Raw genomic sequence first — 20,012 nt, 5'->3', positions numbered from 1 at the left:
AACAGAAAGCTCAAATTCAAAATTTGTCCTGCTCAACATCCTTTAAAATCCTGAATGAGATCATGAATCCATGAGGGAGAACAGGGGACATAGTTATTTGAAGTCTGTAAGTCATTCACTTTTTTGCCTGTTTTCCTATCTGTAAAATGGAGATGGCAGTAATTGTGCTGACCTCATAGAGTTTTGGTGAAGATTAAATGAAGCACATATTCTAAGCGATATGTGTTGGTTATGACTAGTGTTGACTCCATATCAAGTTAGAGCATCAGAATTACTTATAGAAATGTCTTCTCTGGAACATAATCAAATGTCATCAGTTTTATCACTGGTTGCTCTGAGACCGGGTCACATGCATGATATCTTTGCTCTTCTAGTAAACCATCTCTGCCTATTGGTTATTAAACATTCCTTATATAAGATTCTTTGTCAAAAATTTCTTCTTAGAGTTTAGTACCAAAAAAAAAAAACAAACAAAAAAACCTCTCTTGCTGAATTAGTATATGCCATTTGATTAGAGAATGAGAAGCAAAAAAGAGGCTTAAAAAAGTAAAAACGAGGTAAAAAAGAAGAAGCCCTCATTATTTTCTCTGTTTTATACTGCATTTGCTGATACAATTCTCAGTTAAATTTCTACTTGGTTTTGGGATAGTGTAGATTTATGGGATTTATAATATAATTATATTTTCCATGGGCCATATATATTGCTACAGGCCTTCTTTCATTATTTTAAAAGCTTATGACATGTGTATCTTATTATGTACTACTTAAATCATTTTTAAAATAGTTTAAGGCTAAATTAAATAAAATATATAAAACATTGTTTCTATGAGAAAACGCATTCCAAACTTCACAAAACCAAGTTATAAAAGAATTTTTGGAACATAGCTCTTCTATAAGTTCAGGAACTCCGCATATATTTGGGAGGGTGTTCTAAAATACCTCATCAAATGCTCTCTTTAGAAGATGTATTTCCTAAAAAGAGTAGCAAATTTAAGATCTTACTTTTTGGATGATACATGTTAAGCTTCAAAACAAAGGAGAGATGGAATTAATTTTTATATAAAAATTATTATTTGTTGAAGATCAAAAGAAGCTCTATAACATTTCTTCAGATCTAAAGACAGCTTTCCCAGAATTCGTTCATTCATTTACTCATTCAGTAGGTGCCTATCAAAGGCCTGTTTTGTCTTAAAGCTATATATACAGAGATAAAGTAAGTGTCTGTGAGGTGAGGCAGGAGAAGTGGTCTGGAGGCAGACAATGAAAGGCCTTGTAACAGAGACATGGTGGGGAGTTACAATTTCATCCTGAAGACAATGGGGAACCATCAAAACATTTTAGGCACAGAAATATCTTGATCAGATGTGGCTTTTGGAATGGACTTTGATAGCTACTTAAGAGATGACTCTGTGGTGGTGATAGGGAAACAGGGGCAGGTGTGCAGTAGGATTACACACAGACCAAGTAAGGAATTTTTTCATAACAACTAGGAGAAAGAGTTTGAGAGTGGCAGTGAGCGTGGGAAAAATGGGCCAAATACAGGAAATGTTTAGAAAGTGGAGAGAGGATTTGGCAGAACTCTATGGAATGATAAAGTTTTCCAACTTGGGCAATGGAGTGGATAATACTGGTCTTCATGGGGACAGGCGTTAAGTGAGGTGAAGGTTGGTGGGATTTGATCCAGTACAGTTGATTTGGGACATGTTGAAATTGTAACGCCTGTGGGCAGCGGAATTGTTCCTGGATTTATTGATCTAAAGCTCAGGAATGTGGAGACTATGATTTGGGAGACACTAAATCCTTGAGAGTCATTGAAGGCTGAAGTATAGATAAGATTTGCCAAAAAAAAAAAAAAAAAAGTATGTAGATAGAAAAAGTTGTTGACAATGGAACTTGGGGGAATAATAGCATTTAGGAGGAAGGGTGGTAGCGAGGGAGCTAATCTATGTGAGGAAAGAGTAAACAGGGAAAATCTAGAGAATGTGGCCTTCAGAGGGGAGAGTTTTAAGGAAGGACTAGTTTATAATGTCAGATGCCAGAGAGAGGTCAAGTAAGATAAGGAATAAAAAGAATGCTTCAGAATCTGAAATTGGTATATGGTATCAGGACAAGTTGAGCAGAATAGAGGTGGTGAAAACTGAGTCAGTATGAAAAATGAATGAGGGACAAAGAGTGAGGAGATCACGAGTTCAGACTTTGGGTTCTGAGAGGGAGGAAGAGCAGCAGGAGTTATTTATAGGGGGACACATGGAGGACACGGGATTGTTTTATTACTGGGGCTGACGACTATAATTTTTTGTTGAGTAAACCTCCAAGTGAAGAGTGGATATTTGATGGCAGAAAGCCATCAAAGATGGGGGCGGGGAGATGGGATCCACAGCACAGGTGACAGAGCAATACCTTTCCGTGTTAATTCTATTGAAACTTCGTTCAGCTCCACCATCATCCTTCGTCAATTAGTCATTTTCATTTATATCCAATCAGAATTTCAAGAGATAATTCATTTTCTTTGCATTTTCAAAAAGAATAATATCTAAGGGCATAACCCTCCTAAAAGTCTCCAGAGTTCCATTTTTTTTCTCTACTCATTCTTCAGATTTTATGACTCATTCAGACTTTTTGTCCATTAATTCAACCAAATTATGCTTACTATCAGGGATATGATGGTGAGCAAAATGGAGTTCTTGCTTTTGAGACACACAGGGCCTAGCTAAGATACCTGTGATTAGTGCTGGTGATAGCATGTGATGGTAATATACTGGTCATAATGACATGGTCCTTAGTCCATTTTTCTGTTTACTATGGCTGGGACAAAATAAAGCATCAAATTCTCCTTTGCACATACTCTTAGTAGAAGTTCCAGAAAACAGTCCTATAGAATTCTTTTTATGAGAATAAAGCAGGGGTGCCTGGATGGCTCAGTCAGTTAAGCATCCAACTCTTGGTTTTGGCTCAGGTCATAATCTTAGCCTCTTGTTGGGCTCTGCACTCAGCGTGGAGTCTAAGATTCCTTCTCCCTCTCCCTGTCCCTCTCTCTCACTCCCCACCAGTGCCCCCCTTCCAGGCTCCCTCTTTCTCTCTCTTTGAAATAAATAAAATCTTTTTTTTTTTTAAAAAAGAAAATGAAGTAGTAGTATTAAAACCCAAAATAATTCTTCACAAAAAAGGGCTTTTAAGGACATCAGTTTCTTTTTGTCCCTTTTCACTATTAATTGGGTGTCTTAAGGATAAGGATCTTGCCTGGTGCTATATGCTATATCGGGAAATGTACTGTTTAGGACTCAGGATTCCTGGGGTCAATTGGTAACTAGCCTTGGAACTTACTAGCTGAGAGACCTTGAGGACATCATTTAATTAGCATCCAGAAAATGGAGAGAACACCTGTCTTGCCTATCTCTTAAGGTTCAAAATTAAAAAAAAATTTTTTTTTTAAACAACATAGTAGACAGTTCTTTGTAACTTAAAAGGTCTGTGTTATTGGTTTGGGAGGGTCCCAGAATCCCAGTGTACTTTAGTTCTGCTCATGCTTGAAGTTTTTCATGTAGGGAAGATAATACCTTCTCTGTTTTCCCTAAGCAAATGGGGTTGGATTCCATCCTTTGTAAGGGACAAAGTCCTGACTTAGCCCCCTGAGGCTTGGTCTGAATCACAGACCAAGTGATTGGTGGTCCAATGTTGGACCACACAGTTCAATAAAACTACCACATATAGAACGTCTTCTGGGGAGCAGGCACAGGGTCAGGCGCTTCCCCAAGCACCCTCTCAAGGTACGAGGGATGCAGTGCGGTGTGTACCCACTGGACAACGGGAGGCTGAGTGCGGAAGCTGAGAAAAAGATGGTAACCGTGCCCTGCGTGGCTGTGCTCAAACTAAAGCTCTGGTGGGTTATGTGCCAGGTCCTCTGCCCCTGGTGGGAACACCATGTGTTATGATTGGTAGAAAGAAATGCTTCTCCCATTATTAAGAGTCAAGATGATTACTCGAGGAAAGTCATTTGTGTATCAAATGGCAGAAGTTGGGAATTCTGGTTGGTTTTGGGGTGGAAGTCAGAGGGAAATGAAATCAGCCTTCCTTGTTGTGAATTAGCAGTTGTGATCTTGTCCATGGTCAGCTACAAAGGACCTTCACTGGTGTTGGATCTCTTGAGACACCGAATACCTCAGCTCCCCGGGTTACTCTTTCCATGCACATTAATGATTGACAGGACATGTGGGATGATCCGAGGTGTACATCATTCTGTAATTAAAGTTTTCTTTTGCCCTCTCTTTACTTCTGTGACTTGACACATATTGCTTACCTTACCTACATGTTTGGGTCCAGAAGTTGGGAATAATAATGCGGCAGCTTCTGTATTTTGAAAAAGTTTGGATTCCAGATATTAAGTCCCTGGTTGTGAACTTTCTGTTAAGCACCTGGCAAAAGGTGCTTAATGAGTAATAGAATTTTCCCTGAGCTTATTGATCCCATAGAAAAGCTTTGGGTACTCATATCTATCAAGCAGGATGTATTTTAGTTAGCTTATCCTTACCAATGTTGCCTCCTTTTGGACAGCTTCATCTCTTTCTATGGCACGAAAGTAAAAACTGTAAGTATTTACAAAGAAATATAATTTTCTCACAAAAAACTCATTTCTATGGAATTACATGATTAAGCATGAATATGTTAGAACTTGCTGCCACTCCTCCTTCAGACGTGCCTGATTTTTTCTTGCCTTGCCTAGTTCTGTGGCTCATGTGAATAATACTTACCGAGTAGCGATAGCCCTTAGCTGGCTGCATGCTTAATCCTACCGAGGTCTAGAGTCAGGTTCGCCCCAGCAAGTGTTGTCAAATGTTCGGCAGAGAGTGAGGCTGTTTTGATCATCTTATCTCTTGTGAGAAAGCATAGCAGGAATGGTTAAGAGCAAAGACTCTGGAATCCTACAGAGCAGGATCCAGACACAAAGCTGTCCTTTACATAACTTTGAACCTGGGCAAATCACCTAAACCCTGTAAGCCTCAATTTCTTCATCTGTAAAGTGAAGATTGTTTGAACCACCTCATTGTTCTAGGATTAAATGAGTTAATAGAGGTAAATAGTTTAACAGAGTGCCTTCTGTAGAGTTATCACAGGTAACTACCACTGGCTATCATTAATGGTCGGGGGTAGATCAAACAAAACTCACAGGGCTTTTTTCAGATTTTTGTCTCTCAATTAAATCAGTGGTTCTCAACTGGAGGACAATTTTGCCCTCCCGCCCTTATTCCCGAAGACATTCGGCCATGACTGGAGACATTTTGTGTTGTCCCAACTCCTGGTGGGGGTGGGGGTGGGGCAGACAGTTTGCTACTGGCATCTAAAGGGTAGACGTAGTAGGATGTTCCATTTGTAAACTTTGGGAATCAGCACAGGCAACCCTCCCATTCTTGTTCCTCCCCCCTCAGCGAGGAATCATCTAGTTCAAAAAGTCAATAGTGCTGAGGTTATGCAACTCTGAAGTAAATGGAAAGGAATCCTTCCATAGATGAGTCATGAATAAATCCCAATCAAGAAACCAGTGTATCAACAAGTATTTGCAGCTCTTGTGCTCCAGGTGTAACATCAGCAGCTTTCTCCAGCTTATGCACCATCTTCACATACATTCATCTATGGATTCTGATTAAAAAAAACCAAAAAAACAAAAAAACCCAACCAGGCTGGGTTGGCATTAAGTGCTCCCCACCCCCACCCCCACCCCTTCCTTTTCTCTTCTGCAGATGAGAAGTTAGGCTGAGAGGTTGACTTTCTTTGGAAAACACAGAGGGTAATTAAACCCAGATGTTGAGTCCCAAACACAGTGCTTCTGCCCCTTCCCATGCCCAGCATCGCATTTCTGCGGGGAATGCAGGAGGCATTTTAGACATGGCTCCTCCCCGATGAGTTTTTACTCAACGGTAAGAGATTTACACCCCTGAAGACTTATTTATACCTCCCGGGCTAGAATAGATGCACGCTCCCTCTCCCATCCCCATCCCTGGGTGTTAATAGAGTATTGCAACGCGGCTAACCTGAAACCACAGTGTTTCCTTTCTCCCAAAGCTTAGAGGGCTGTTTTGCAACATAAATGTAGTAACTTGTCTGCAAAACAAGGGTGCCACCCTTCTTTACAATCTGTACTTTCGTGGCATATGCCTTCATGTTCCTTTTCCCCCACCAGTCCTCCTACAGAGCCCAGATGGTGCCTGGCCTGCTCCTGCAAACTCCTGATTGTCTCTAGCTCTCGTTCATGCTGGTCCGCTTCTGAGCTCTGAGTGTGCAGAGCTGAGGTGTACCCAGACTGTGTCCGCCTGGATGCCCGGATGTTAGAGCATTCCAAAATGGAACCTGTTTGGATCGTAACTCTGTTCTCCTTGGCTTGGAGGATATCGACATGCCCACAACTGCAGATTATTTCATGAAGTTTGGGAAAGCTCTGATTTTTAATGCAGATTTTATGAAAGTTGTAGGAATTTATTAAAAAAAAAAAAAAAGAAATGTAATGCATCACCACTGCATAGCTGCCTCGTATCTCTAAAGAACCATGTGCCTTCCTCTTTTTTATATGCTGTGTTTACGCTGTCAAGTTAGCTTGAGATATTTGTGACAAATGAGCAAAACTGATCTCAGCTGACAAAGTCGCAAAGAAGTTTTAATACCTAAGCTATTGAAAAAGCAGCCCAGACATCAGGTAACTCTCCTTACCACACAGGAAATAAGCAATCCACGATTAATTTAGTGCATATTTATTATCAAGAAATTATCAAAAGACTCTTAAAAAAAAGTTTTTTCCTGAGTTCTTTGATGATGATAATAAAATTTACCCTGGGATTTCTTATTCAAATACATGTAACTATTACCAACACGAACGTTGGCAAACATGCGATCAGTAGACAAACTTCAACAAAGGACATAAAGTTTAGAACTACTTGTACCCCAAAGGGGAGGTTTTTGTTTGTTTGTTCCTATGTTTATTTTACTTTGGAAAATATAACTTAATGAAAAGCCCTGAGAGTTCAGGGGTGCTCCCCAGACAAACGACTTGGAAAGATACAGACCCCCGAGCTTGCTTTTTTCCTGCCTCAGGACACGCAGGGAAGTGGAGTGTAAAACACAATCTTCTTGATTTATTTTTACTTGGGTGGCTTTGGAAGTTACTCAAAACTTACATTCTCCATAAAAGACAGAACTGAAAGTGTCCAAGATGTAACTCAAGGGGAAACTGCCAACTAGAAATCTTTTCCAGAGTCTGCTCCTGACCCTCATGGTGGGCGAAGTCGCCCTCAGAGCTGATCACACAGAGACATGGGAAGTCAGGTTGACAGGAGAGGGATGCACGTAGCACTCTCCTCTGAGCAGTCCCCCCCTGAGGTCACTGCCTTGCAGAGAGCCCCTCCAGCTTCTCATTGCTATAAAGACTTTAATCCCTAACATGCCATATAGAGATCTTTTTAGACCTGGTCTCTGACTAGTTCCCCAGGTCTGCTGACACCACCAAAACAGGCAGGTGTCTGCAGCGAGCTGCCAGGAGTTGATTCATCAAACACGTGTGCAGTGCCCACTGTGTCCCAGGCAGAGGGCTTGGCCCTACCTGCCGTTGTCAGCGCAAGATGAGGGGAGCAGGGGATGAAGGGCATAGCCCTGGGCAGGGCTGCAGAGGCTGGTTCTGGAGGCCTTCTGTGCTGGTCTCAGGAACTCAAACTTCATTTCATTGGTGATAAGGAGTCCCTGAAACAGTTTATACTAACTTTATGAAATGAACTACTTCAGAATGACTTTGGTGTTTATGGTTGTAAAAGAGGCCGCCATTTACCAGTCAGCGTTCGAGTTAAAAAAGAAGTTGCATCTCAACATAAAGGAAAAGGTAGTTTTCCTCTTATGACCTGCTTTCCGGCATCACTGAAGGAATGTTTATTACGAATTTTCCAAGGGCCTGGGCAGTGATAGGAACAAGAGGCTGAAATGAAAGCTAACAAGGAAGGTTCCCACTTCTGATAGATTATTGGGAGAAGGGCCCAACCGGGAAGGTACTTAAGCTGAGTTCCAGGAGAACTCCCACCATTCAAAGAGAAGAAAGGTGACTGTTCCGTCTCTAAGAGGGAACGGTGAAAAGAGGGTTATATACGGTTGCAGGAATGAGATAGCAATGGGCTGGATTTTATGTAAGGAGGAATAAAACATGAAATAAAGCACAAACCTGCACAGACAAAAGCCAAAACATGTAGGGAGTTGTAAAATCTGCTAAAAAGTTTGGATGTTTTTCTCTTTTGCTCTTTGGGGACAAAATGCAGTGTGTTTTTAACATGGTTACAGGGGTATTGTTTTATGTGGATTATCTGATATGTATATAGTACACATAATAGTATCTTTGGGTACCACCTTAAAATATTTAAAATAAACTGAGAACGTAATGAATCTTTCTGTGGAGAGAGAGTCCAAAATGAGCCATTTTTATCTTTTGGTTTCACGGACAAAAAAGGAAAAACAAATACCATTTTAATTGGTCTTCTAGGATCAACTTACTAACATCTTAATCTTCTAGCTAATCATTGGTAGCCTAGGCTATGAAAGGGGATTTGACTTCCAGAGAGAATTTCCGAGGTTTGGTGAAGCAACCTGAAATGTACAACTCCCTCCTGTAAGCTACCAATCAATTTTATCCTTCGGTGTGCGTCATACTCAACAGACAGAACAATTCAGTAGAGCTGTATCCCAAGTCAGGAAGGCTGATATCATTTACAGCCTAGCCTCCGAGATAAAGTTTCATTCCCTTTGGTGCAGGAAGACATTAAATGTCATGGTATAGCCTGGACCATTGTGATTTTGACTGTGACAGTGCTCTAAATACAAGTCGTGGGTAGACTCTAGATTACACAGAGTGACTTGAGAAATACCTAGACAAGTCTTATTTTCTTAAAGAGCACCCACCCCCATTAAAAAATACCAATTGCCTTTTCTATTAACTGGTAACACTTAAAATGTAATGATTTTAAAATGGAGCAAGACCTATGATTTGTTTGTTTGTTTATTTGAGAGCTTAAAGGGTGCTTGGATAAGTTAAAAAGTCATTTACCTACATCTGGGTATACTTAATAAAGTGAAAAAGAGCGATGACTCCAGCTTATCACTGAGGGCTGAATAAAAATTACCTGCCGTCAGGTTTCAAGGTTTGTTAGTGTCCAGCTAAATTTATAACGAAGCCATTAGAGCAGATGAAAAATGATCACGCTTGATGCTCTTTTATCCTGAACTTTCTCCCAGGATTCTTTTATTTCTCTTTGTCCCCAAAGTGATCTATCTTATATTGAGAAAACTTTACTCCGTTGTCATTCTCCAACTAATGGGATTCGGGTTTAGCAATACAGTGAGGTTATAATAAAGAGTGGAATCATTACAAACTATCTTGCATGTGAGTCATATAATACGCTGAATAGGTCCCTATGAAGCCATACTTATGTAATTATAATGAGGCCAACTCCTTGAAGAACACATGTTTGTGTCTCATATAACTAATTAATGAAGACTGAAATAATTGATGGTGAATGTAACAGAAGTATACCAGTAGATACTGAAGTTTAGCTCCTTTTTCACCATTGGTTCTTTATCTGTGGTACGAATATTAATTGAGTAATTTGACAAAACAATAGCTCTGTTTGCTTGCTATCCAAATGGTGTGACAGCCCTATAGGACACACTGTATAAGATTAAAAACCTGAAAATAAAATGATGGATGGTGGATTACTGTAGAAAACTAAACGTAATATTAAAGTCATTTTTTGAATTATTTTGAATTATTGCAGATCATAGTGGTCTGTTTTGATGGGTAAGGAAGTAGTCTAGGATCCCAAGCTCAGTTTATTCATTTTTAAATGAACTGGAGCTTTCGCTTTCATTAAACATGACACATAAGGACTGCACTGATTGATCCTTCCAAAAGTAAAACAATCTTCATTTGCATGATTTGGAATGTTAATAAATTCTAAAACCTCCCTTCTACAGCAACACAATGGGATCAGTTAGTTAGCAAGGCTGTGGGTGTCTGTGTAAGTACAATGTTGGATGGATGGATTTTTAATAAAGTTGGGAATAGGAGATAAAGTTAAAAAGAAAAAAGAAAAAAGAAAAAAGGATGAAATATTTCATGAGTTATGGACCCACCTACAGTAAATAATAAAGCTGAGTTAGTTGAGAAGTATAAGACAGATGGAGAGGGTGCGTGGGTGGCTCAGTTGGTTAAGCAACTGCCTTCAGCTCAGGTCATGATCTGAGAGTCCCAGGATCAAGTCCCACATCGGGCTCCCTGCTCAGCGGGGAGTCTGCTTCTCCCTCTGACCCTACCCCGTCTCCTACTCTCTCATTCTGTCTCTTTCAAATAAATAAATAAAATCTTTAAAAAAAAGCAAAACAAAACAGAGATTCTGTAGCTATGAAAACATTTTATAAGAATGATCCTACAGGTATGTTTTGAAAAGCAATGAGAGGCAAATGATAACCAGTACCAGTATGAAGACTCCACACACAACTGTACACAAGTCAAGGGTTTTTTGAAAGAAATGAGGATATTTTTTTCCCTTCACAATTTAATTTATTTTTTTAATAAAATCTAAAAAAATTTTTTAAGATTTGTTTATTTATTTATTTATTTATTTATTTATTTATTTATTTGACAGGCAGAGATCACAAGCAGAGAGAGAGAAGCAGGGAGCAGAGAGCCCCATGTGGGGCTCGATCCCAGGACCCTGGGATCATGATGGAGCTGAAGGCAGAGGCTTTAACCCACTGAGCCACCCAGGCGCCCCCACCTCCACAATTTTAATCTTTCCTTTCCAATCCGACCCCATGATTCCTTTCTGAATACTTAACTGATAGAAGTTTAAAAAAAAATGTAGGCAAAGTTATGAGTGTTACTGAAAAATCTAAGTATTTGTCCTCAGATAGTTACATATATATCAAGGTCTGCTATCTTTTACTATTGTGCTAACTTGAGTTTTTCAAATTTGCCCAACTCTTGGAAAAAATCTTACTGGATTTATGCAGATATTTTTCCAAAAACAAAACAACAGACCAAAAAGCCCTTCCATTTCTTTCTGTAGTGTGCTACTTCGTTGGAAAGTAATAGGATTTACCCTTTTCTCATTTTGAGCTACTGTGTATTTTTCATTTTGAGGAAAACGGAACAGGCTGTAGATAATATCAATCTTCTTGATCTTTCATCTGTCTTTTGATGGCTGGTGACGGGAGAGCTGTGAGGGTTTCTGTATCTGTCTTTTGCTTACAGTGCAAAGATAATGGATCACCTTTTCAGAAGGGGCTGACTTTCACTTTTCAAAAGTATCTAAGGAAAGGAGTCAAGGAGGTTTTACATCAGTTACTTGTTGAAATATATGGGACAGCATCAATATTTGCTCTGTTTAAAGGGACACCTAAATTCACCTCTTAACCTCCTATTAGAATGGCTGTGACTCTGGGGAAGTCAACTGCTGCGACATGCTGAACTTTCAAACAGAAATACTTTAGCGATAATAGTAGGTTGCAACAAAAAGCTTGAATGGTGTATAGTTCTTATACGGAAATTGATGTGCAAGCAATGCAATTTTTCTCAGATTTTAATACAAAATTTAATAGGAAAATTAAATAGGAAAAAGTCATAAACTGTTGCACATTTTATTCCCTTACTGATTGTTAAAGAATTTTTTACTACTGTTAAAAAAAAAAAAAGCACTAAAAACTTGACCTTTCTATTTACTTCATAATCTGGAACTGACTTCTTCTTCTTCTTTTTTTTTTTTTAAAGATTTTATTTATTTTACAGAAAGAGGGAGACAGAGAGGGAACATAAACAATGGGGTGAGAGAGGGAGAAGCAGGCTTTCTGCTGAGCAGGGAGCCCAAGATGGGGCTCGATCTCAGGACCCTGCGATCGTGACCTGAGCTGAAGGCAGACGCTTAACAACTGAGACATCCAGGCGCTGCATAATCTGGAACTTCTATAGCAAGCTTCATAAAATTTTGATTCTTTGTTTTCTCAAAAAAAAAAAAAAGGTCATTCAAAAATTCACAGATTCATGCTGAGTATCAATTGTATACGATTTCTATAACTAAGTAAAATGAACACAAGTACTGGGCACAATGTCGTGGTAGGTAAACTGCTTGTTAATTTTTTTTTTTTTTTCCAGATCAGCTTACATAGTGTAACTGTAGCTTTGTTTTATCTCCCTTTAAACTCAATTCACCCAACAGTAAAGGATCTGAACTGGTAACACAGTCTAGACAATAGATAAGATAGTGTCATGTGGTACAAATGGAGGCTTCATTCTCTTTTTAAAAAAGAAACCTCTTAAGACGGGCAGTAGACTCAAAGACATTTTTGCACAGCACAAGCCTAAGGCACAGTTTGTAATCCACTGATGACAAAAATTGTTTCAAGCCGAGAAATGTTCTCTCCTATAGGATAAAGACAATTTTATTTGTGGACAAAATGCCCTATGGAAGGGCTTTTATAATCACATCACCCATTATCATAATCATCAGCTGCATACAACGTCTAAGTCCAATTAATGGAAGATGGGACCATATGGACGTCTGTTGACAGCGTCGTGGTAAGAAGATAATGCTTTCCGTCTTCGGTTCAAGTGCTTTAGAAGCATTAAGCTTCTCAGTACCTATGTAAACTAGGTAAGCGATTCTCTGTGCTCTGCTTTCTCTTTGTGCCTCAGTACATCCAGGCTAAGGCTGCTGCTGATCTTTGAATGTGTAATGATAACTATGAGTTTAAAATGTCTAATTACGTCTCCCCAGAAGGGACCATATGTAATTCTGTGTTTTATGTGATGTGTTAATGAGGAAAATGACCACACTCTTCATCACGGCAACTCAGCTGTGTTTGCTCACGTGACCTCATTCACAGAGGAAATGCTCAGGTGAAGGCAGCTCTTAGCACAACCGTCCAGGAGGATGGTTTCCGGGCACTCTCAGGGCCCTGTGGCTGTAAGTGGGGAGAGGGAGTGCTTTCAACAAATAGGTCAATTCAGGTGGCTTTGTCCTTGCACTTTATAGCGCTGGTCTCTGGGATTGTGGCCTGGGGAGGAGCTGAGAGCTGGCAAGGACCAATGGACACATAGACATAATGATTTTTTTACTGCTATGTGAAGGGAACATGGTGCCGGGCGGCCAAAGAATGGTTTGTTTAGATGTATAAATAGCTGGGAAGGTTTTTGAGCTCAAAGGGAAGATCGAATACACAGACTTTGTGTAATTTTGTGCTATACTCTATGACTCAAAGAAATGCTGAGCTAATTTGGACAATAGACATCATGGAAAAATCTGGATGACCTCATTATTTTATGGCTTCACTGAGTTAACTTGGTATTTTGACCTCTTATGCATTTATTGTCACTGTTTCTTAAGTGAAAATTTTATTCCTATCGAATATTTATAGATATTAACTGTGATACCTCTGCAAAAATCACTATTGCCAAACCACACTTTACTGTTGCCTTGTTGGCTTTCATAGAGACATGACCCCAAAGCCAAGCAGATTATATCACTTTTCTTTTTGCTGTAAAACTGATAGTGAAGACATGTTGGTTATGTTTCTCCATAAACCCAATACGATACATTTATTTTACAGTTTGGTTTCAGAGAAATTTTTTCATCTCAAAGTCTTGATACAAGAATGATATAGCCTATCATATTTGCTTTGAATTGCCTTGGCTCTTGAGAAGCTCAAAGGTAAATAATGATAGTGATGGTACAGTCTTTATTGTTTTTCCATTTATATAAAAGTAGTCAAATCAGGCAGAACCCAATATTTGGGTCATGCAAGGCTTTCTACTAACTTACATGGACTAAATGACTGTACTACTACCCATATGCTAGTAAGAGTTAAAATTTCTCATGGTTCTGGGAAATCGGCTGACAAATCTTTAGGCAGTAACATGATTAACTTGTCTTTGAAAAAAATAATGTAAGGACTGAAAGAATGAAATTATAGTCCCCTGTCATTGACAGAAGACAGCATAGTGCATGCTTGTGGAAAGGCACTGGATTGAGTCACTTGGATTTGAATCGTAAATTCTTCTGTTTTTTATTTGTATCATTTGGAGCAGACTGCCATTATTTTTGAATTTCAGCATTCTATTTATGAACTACGTAAAGCTCTTCAAATGCTGCCTACTACATAGTAAATAGTCAATGGATATTGACTCTATTATTCTGAATAATGATCATTATCGATTAAAACACACTAGACAATGCTGGTTAAAACGTGAAAATACATGTTTTTAGATTATTCTGTGAGAGTTGCAAAAGAAATATTACTGAACTAATGAACATTTTCTATTTGAATGCAGAGGTTTTATAATTATTACACTCTATTTAACATATATAAAGACTTACTTCTTTTTTAACCTGTATAACATGGAAGTCTAAAATATGCATCGGATTTCTCTCGGGGTTCAATAAAATTTTTATTTAAGAATGCTAAAACAACGGTTAGTGTTTTAACAGGATGGAAATTGATAAATGTGGAACAACTGATGAGTTATGCTTAAAGAATAGCCCAAGGTTTCATAGTCACCCCAAATCCAAAAAATATAGTACTGATTTGTCTATAGGTAGGCTTACCCACTAATTTACAAATATGCTGTCTTCCAAAAGTTTCCTTGTAACTCGCAAATTTGAGATTCAGAGAGAATTTTCTTACAGAAAATGTCTTGCAAATGCTGACTTGTTTTCAGTTTAGCCCTTTTTTCCAAAGCTGATTTAATCTGAGCTCAAATCTTATGTTTTCAATAAAAGACAGAAAACAATACTTTAATAACACCTTTTATTCTAAAGCTAATAAATTATATTTGAGCATACAGAATATTCATAAAGGATTTTAATTAAATATTTTCCTATTATGCAACCTATAATCAAAAAAGATTAAAAAAAAAACCCCAATTACGGAATTTTGAATGAGTTTAATTAGATGTAGGCAAGAAGGCTGGAGGGAACTTTGGTGCATATCTCAGTGGAGAGCTGAGTGGTTTTTGAGGTTCCATTCAATAAACATGCTTTTCCATTGGACCTGCCCTTTTGAGACTATGTTGCATATTTCAATGAAGAACCAATAAATGTCATCTCTATGCTTCCACACCACTGAAGATCAAGTCCAGGTGCATAAGGCAGGAACATCCATGGTAACCTCCAGTTAAATGAAGAAAGAAGAAAGAAGTATATTTCCCTGTCATATATACAGGAGTCTAGACGGGGGGTGGGAGACGGTAGTGCAGGCCTGATGAAGATCTTCAGCTTCTTTTCCCTTGCTCTTCTGCTGCGTATGGTTTCTGTTCCCTGGGGAACCTCATGGTCCATGATGGGTTCAGGAAGTTTGCCATTCCATCTGTGTCAACAGCAAGAGGGGAGGAGGAAAAGATGGGCACCCCTCTCATATAAGAAGTTTTTATTGTTAGCATTTCTTTTAAAGTTCAGTTTTATTTAGGCTCACAGCAAAATTGAATGGGGGGCCCAGAGGCTTCTCCCATACATTCTGGCCCCACACATGCATTACTCCCCTTTATCAGTATGTCCCACGGACCTCTCATTTTAAAAGAAACTTTCTGTAAGTCTCATTCAACATTTCTGCTTACCCCTCATTTGGCCAGAGCTCAGTCCTATGGGGTCACTCATACATTCACGAAGACCGAGAAATGTGGTCTTTCAGCTTCTGGGCAGTGTATCTTCTGGGCAGCTAAAATTCGAGGTTCTATTACAATAAAAGGGGAGAGGGATGACCAGCAGTCTATCCAGCACTCCAAGAGCAGTTTCAGTAGAGAAGTCGGTTGGTCAGCATGAAGAGCTTGGTCATCACGAGTGAAGGACCACAAAAGAGGTACATGCACAGGACAACGCGTGGTCAGAGAGCAAATGCAGTTGGGAGTACTGGGGAATGCCTTCACGAAATGGACACCAACTGAGGAGGGCCTGCGGGGTGAATAGTATATCAGATCCTACTGCCCACACCAGTCCTGTCTGCTCTTTTCTCTCTTTTTGGAAGATCCTGAATCTGAGGCCCCTCTGAACACGAGGTCGCTCTTAACAACCAACCTTCCCAAAGAATAAACCTCCCTTCAGCAGAGAACTTAACATAAAGTTTTAAAGCTCTTGAAGAGAACCTGAGAGCCTCTTTGAAAATTTTGAGGGTCCCGGGGGATCTTGGACCCTAGGTTGAGAAGCACTGGTCTAAGCCTCCAAAAAAGAAGAAAATAGTTTTCTGTCAGGGGTCATATACCATGCTTATGTGCTTGGTCTAGAACCAAATAGCCTGGGTTTAAATCTTAATTTTGTCTTTACTAATCCCATGTTTGGGTTAAGGAATTCAACTTTTTTATATTTCAGTTTTCCCATCTGTTAAGTGAAGATGGCAGTAATATCCATTTTATAGGTTATTATAAGGAGTCAATGAACAAATATTTATGAAGTACATAGAACAGTATCTAGCATATTTTATGTTTCTCCCTCTGCAGAATCAGTAATTCTCAACATTTTGTAAAGTCGAATTCTTTTTCGTTTCCCATCCTCTTTTCCCTTTATGCTTGCTGAGATTGAAAGAAGGGTCACTTGGCTGGCTCCCTTTCCCCTAAGGCCTCTCTTCACTGGTCGTACAAATGGAACCTTAGAGACTTCTAGTTGGCACATACTCAACTCCATTCTGAACAAGCCCTTTGTTCTTCTTACAGTGTCTACCTTGTGGAAGGAAGAGAGTAGTTCATCCTTTCTCTTGCAAAAATGAGTAGATCTGGGTTTGAATCCAGACTTTGAATTTCTACCTGCATGTCTTCTTCCTTTCTAAGCTCTGGTTTCTTCATAGGCCAAAGGGAATAGCATAGCTCAGAGGGTTATGATGACATTTGAAGGAAATGATGGCTGTCGAGTACTTATCATGGTGCCCAGCCTGTGGGAAATGCTCAATAAATTACATCCACACTGAGCTTTAGACTTGAAGACATCATAATGTGGGCTCTGTGAGTGCGCCCCAGAGGTCAGGAGGAGGATGAACGTCATGAAACAAATCCGTCCTTCCAAAGGCTAAGCAGACAAGAGTAGGTGGGAGCTGGGGAAGGATCAAAGAGAAATCACTCTAGCCGAGGAGATGAGACGGGAAAGGGGAGCTCTGAGGACAAAGAGGTGAGTTTTCTGCAAGGGCTCTGCCTTGTCCATCCATTGTTTGCTTTTAATTCGAATATTAAACATAAAAGAACAACCATCAGTTGCTGTGTTGTTGTTGTAGTTGTTTCTGAAAGAAAAGTTTTGACATTGTGCCAATATTGAAACTGAAGTTTGGGCAAAGTGCATTTCTGATCATTTCACTAAGAGGAACAGTAATTGCCATGATGCATAATATGAAACCTCAATGCAGAAATAGTGCACTTTAATAGCATATGAAAGTAACACTTCAACTTATTTCTTGGAATATCTTGGCAGAAGTGAGAATCCCCTCAATAACAGTGTATGTTAATATGGCCGTAATCAATTATTTAAAAAAATAGAAAAGGTCCCCTGAGAGATACTTATCAAAATTGTCTTCTGTATAGCTGGAGAATTCCCATAACTGAGGAGATAACTCCATAATAGGCTTTCTTTCATTTGTTTGGACTCACAGATCTTTGTGATATACAAACATTTTCCATTTCTCCTTAGCTGAAAGCAAATATTGGTCTAATACTAGATCCGAATTTTCTCAGATAGCATAGGATGATTAAAAGTGATCACAGTACATTATATTATCTAATTAACATTTTCTTCCCCAAGCTCAGAGGGACCTTTATAGGAATGTATCTCCGAAGACACCCGCCATCGTGGTGAGAGGCTGTCACCACAGGATTTCCATTATCCCGGGGACCTACAAACATGGTAGTCTGAGGTACGGGCCCATTATTTTCTTTTCTGCTCTTTGATCCACACCAGAAATTTCTTGGGGGAAGTTTAAATAATATTTATTCAAGTTTCTTTTGCTGGCAAAGGCAAGACTTTATTGATTGCCGGACATAGACAGGTACTATATAATTTCTAAGTTTTTTCTATAACATCGTCTTGACTTACTTTCGACAAAGTTAAATTGATACAAAAATCTGTTGTCTTATGATTTTATAAGCAGATGACTTCTAAAACGTTACAGATCTTTGGTATAAGAACTCATACCGATTGGCTCCGAGTAGAACGTTTGAACTTACGATGGCCTTTCGTCTACAGAAGATAAAATGCCTGGCCTATTCTTGGGTTTCTTATTACGCAGCAGACAGGACAATGTTAGTATAAAACACATTGTTAAAACTGAGCAGAAACAGTCAGAATAAACTGCTGTAAACCTTCAATGAAATGAAAAGGTAACAATTTCTACAAAGGGACTGCTCCATTTTGGGGCCCAAATTATAACTCTGCAAGGGCAAAAGAGTTCACCAGATGGAAGGCTGTCTGCACTCACAAGTGTACATATCTTTTTCTTCTGGAGGAAGGAGGCATTTGTCTCCTGACATGTTATCAGAAAAACTGTTCATTTTTATTCTTCATCTGTCACTCAAAGTTGTCACTACATTTAGTGGCTATTTATTCTGTACATCGTTTCTACCTCTACGAGTGCTGTCAGCCTGTCTGGTATTCATATGCCAGCGACACATTTCTTTATACTTCAAGCATAACTTCTGGAAAGTAACTTCCTCCTTCTGTTCTAAATCCCAGCCGAGTCATTGCAAGAAGTTCCAGTCTGCTCGCCCTCCTTTCTGTTCCTTATTTTGAACCAAAATAGGAACTAGTGACATTTTCCTTGATGAGCAGAACCTTGTTTTGTGTTTTTCCTTGAGTCGAAGGGTTCGATTGAAGCTAATCTCTCCACGCATTTCCACTGAGCCTTCTTTGGGACAAATGCACAAGTTTAAATACGAATGGTGGGGAGGAAAGGGATAACTTGATCTGTAACCTTCACATCATAAATATTTCAATTAACTTAGCTCAATAGCTAGTATTAAGAAATTAGTGACATCAACTTTTATTACTCATTTTCTTTCGCATTTGTCTGAGAGCTCAGAAGCTCTCAGCCCTCTGACAAGAGGTAGGCTGAATAACAAACTGGGAATTCCAATGAATGCGTCATTTAAGGGCAGTTTATTTTGCTAAATAAAACAAAACAAATCAAACTGAAACAGAAAGAATAAGTACTTTAATCCTTTCTTTACCAATAATATACTGCATGATTATAAATAAGTTAATTAACCTCTCCATTCCAGTAAGTCCCTTGGCAATGAAGTGAAAACCAGAGTTAATTACATAGGACACAAAATTTCAAGGTTATTCTTGAAATATTTTTATTAAGATTTCCTTATCTCAATGCTCATACTCGTAATCTATTTACCAAGAAAATATTCACTGATATCTAACAAAGGTAAAGGCTTAAAACATAATTCCCTGAAGCAAACCAGATAATATTCTGAAATGTATTACCTAAATGAGTTTAAAAGTCAAAAATGCCAGATGGTTTTAGAACTTTCATTTCCAAAAAGGAATTTTAGTGTTTGATCTTGTTTCTTCAGAGGACAAATGTTTCAGCATCTATTACTCTGGCCATTATTTTCTGACTTAAGATTAGTGAATCGAGTTAATAGAGCACAGTCTCTGGATACAGAGAGTCTAAAATCTGTGCTCAGAAAGAAATAATCTCCCGAAGAAGAATTTGCTCCTCATTTACATGATGGCTGCGTCCTGTGATACTGCAAAGAGCCCTGGAATATGGGTCAGGGGACTTCAGATCTGGCCTCACTTTCTTCATGTGCAAAGTAAATGGGTTGAACCAGATCCATCCTCTCTTTCTTTCTTTCTTTCTTTCTTTCTTTCTTTCTTTCTTTCTTTCTTTCTTAAGACTTTATTTATTTATTTGACAGACAGAGATCACAAGTAGGCAGAGAGGCAGGCAGAGAGAGGGGGGGAGAAGCAGGCTCCCCCCTGAGCAGAGATCCCGATGTAGGGCTTGATCTCAGGACCCTG

At 39.0% G+C, this 20,012-nt stretch overlaps 2 long non-coding RNA genes across 2 annotated transcripts in view; one reads left to right on the top strand and one right to left on the bottom strand.

The window, feature by feature from the left end:
* Positions 1 to 6,255, top strand: part of LOC309870376 — a 55,381-nt gene extending 49,126 nt beyond the window's left edge. Inside the window, exon 4 of the long non-coding RNA XR_014314542.1 lies at positions 6,176 to 6,255. This is a non-coding gene — a long non-coding RNA (uncharacterized lncRNA). The remainder of the gene's footprint in view (positions 1 to 6,175) is intronic.
* An 8,691-nt stretch (positions 6,256 to 14,946) lies between these two features.
* The window catches only part of LOC309869383, a 95,742-nt gene continuing 90,676 nt past the window's right edge, over positions 14,947 to 20,012 (bottom strand). The window contains exon 3 of the long non-coding RNA XR_014314144.1: positions 14,947 to 15,378. This is a non-coding gene — a long non-coding RNA (uncharacterized lncRNA). The remainder of the gene's footprint in view (positions 15,379 to 20,012) is intronic.

The sequence above is a fragment of the Mustela nivalis genome, assembly GCF_964662115.1.
Source record: "Mustela nivalis genome assembly, chromosome: 7".
Lineage (NCBI taxonomy): Eukaryota > Metazoa > Chordata > Mammalia > Carnivora > Mustelidae > Mustela > Mustela nivalis.
Note: the sequence above shows the minus strand (reverse complement) of the source record. Positions and strands in the feature narration are given on the sequence as shown.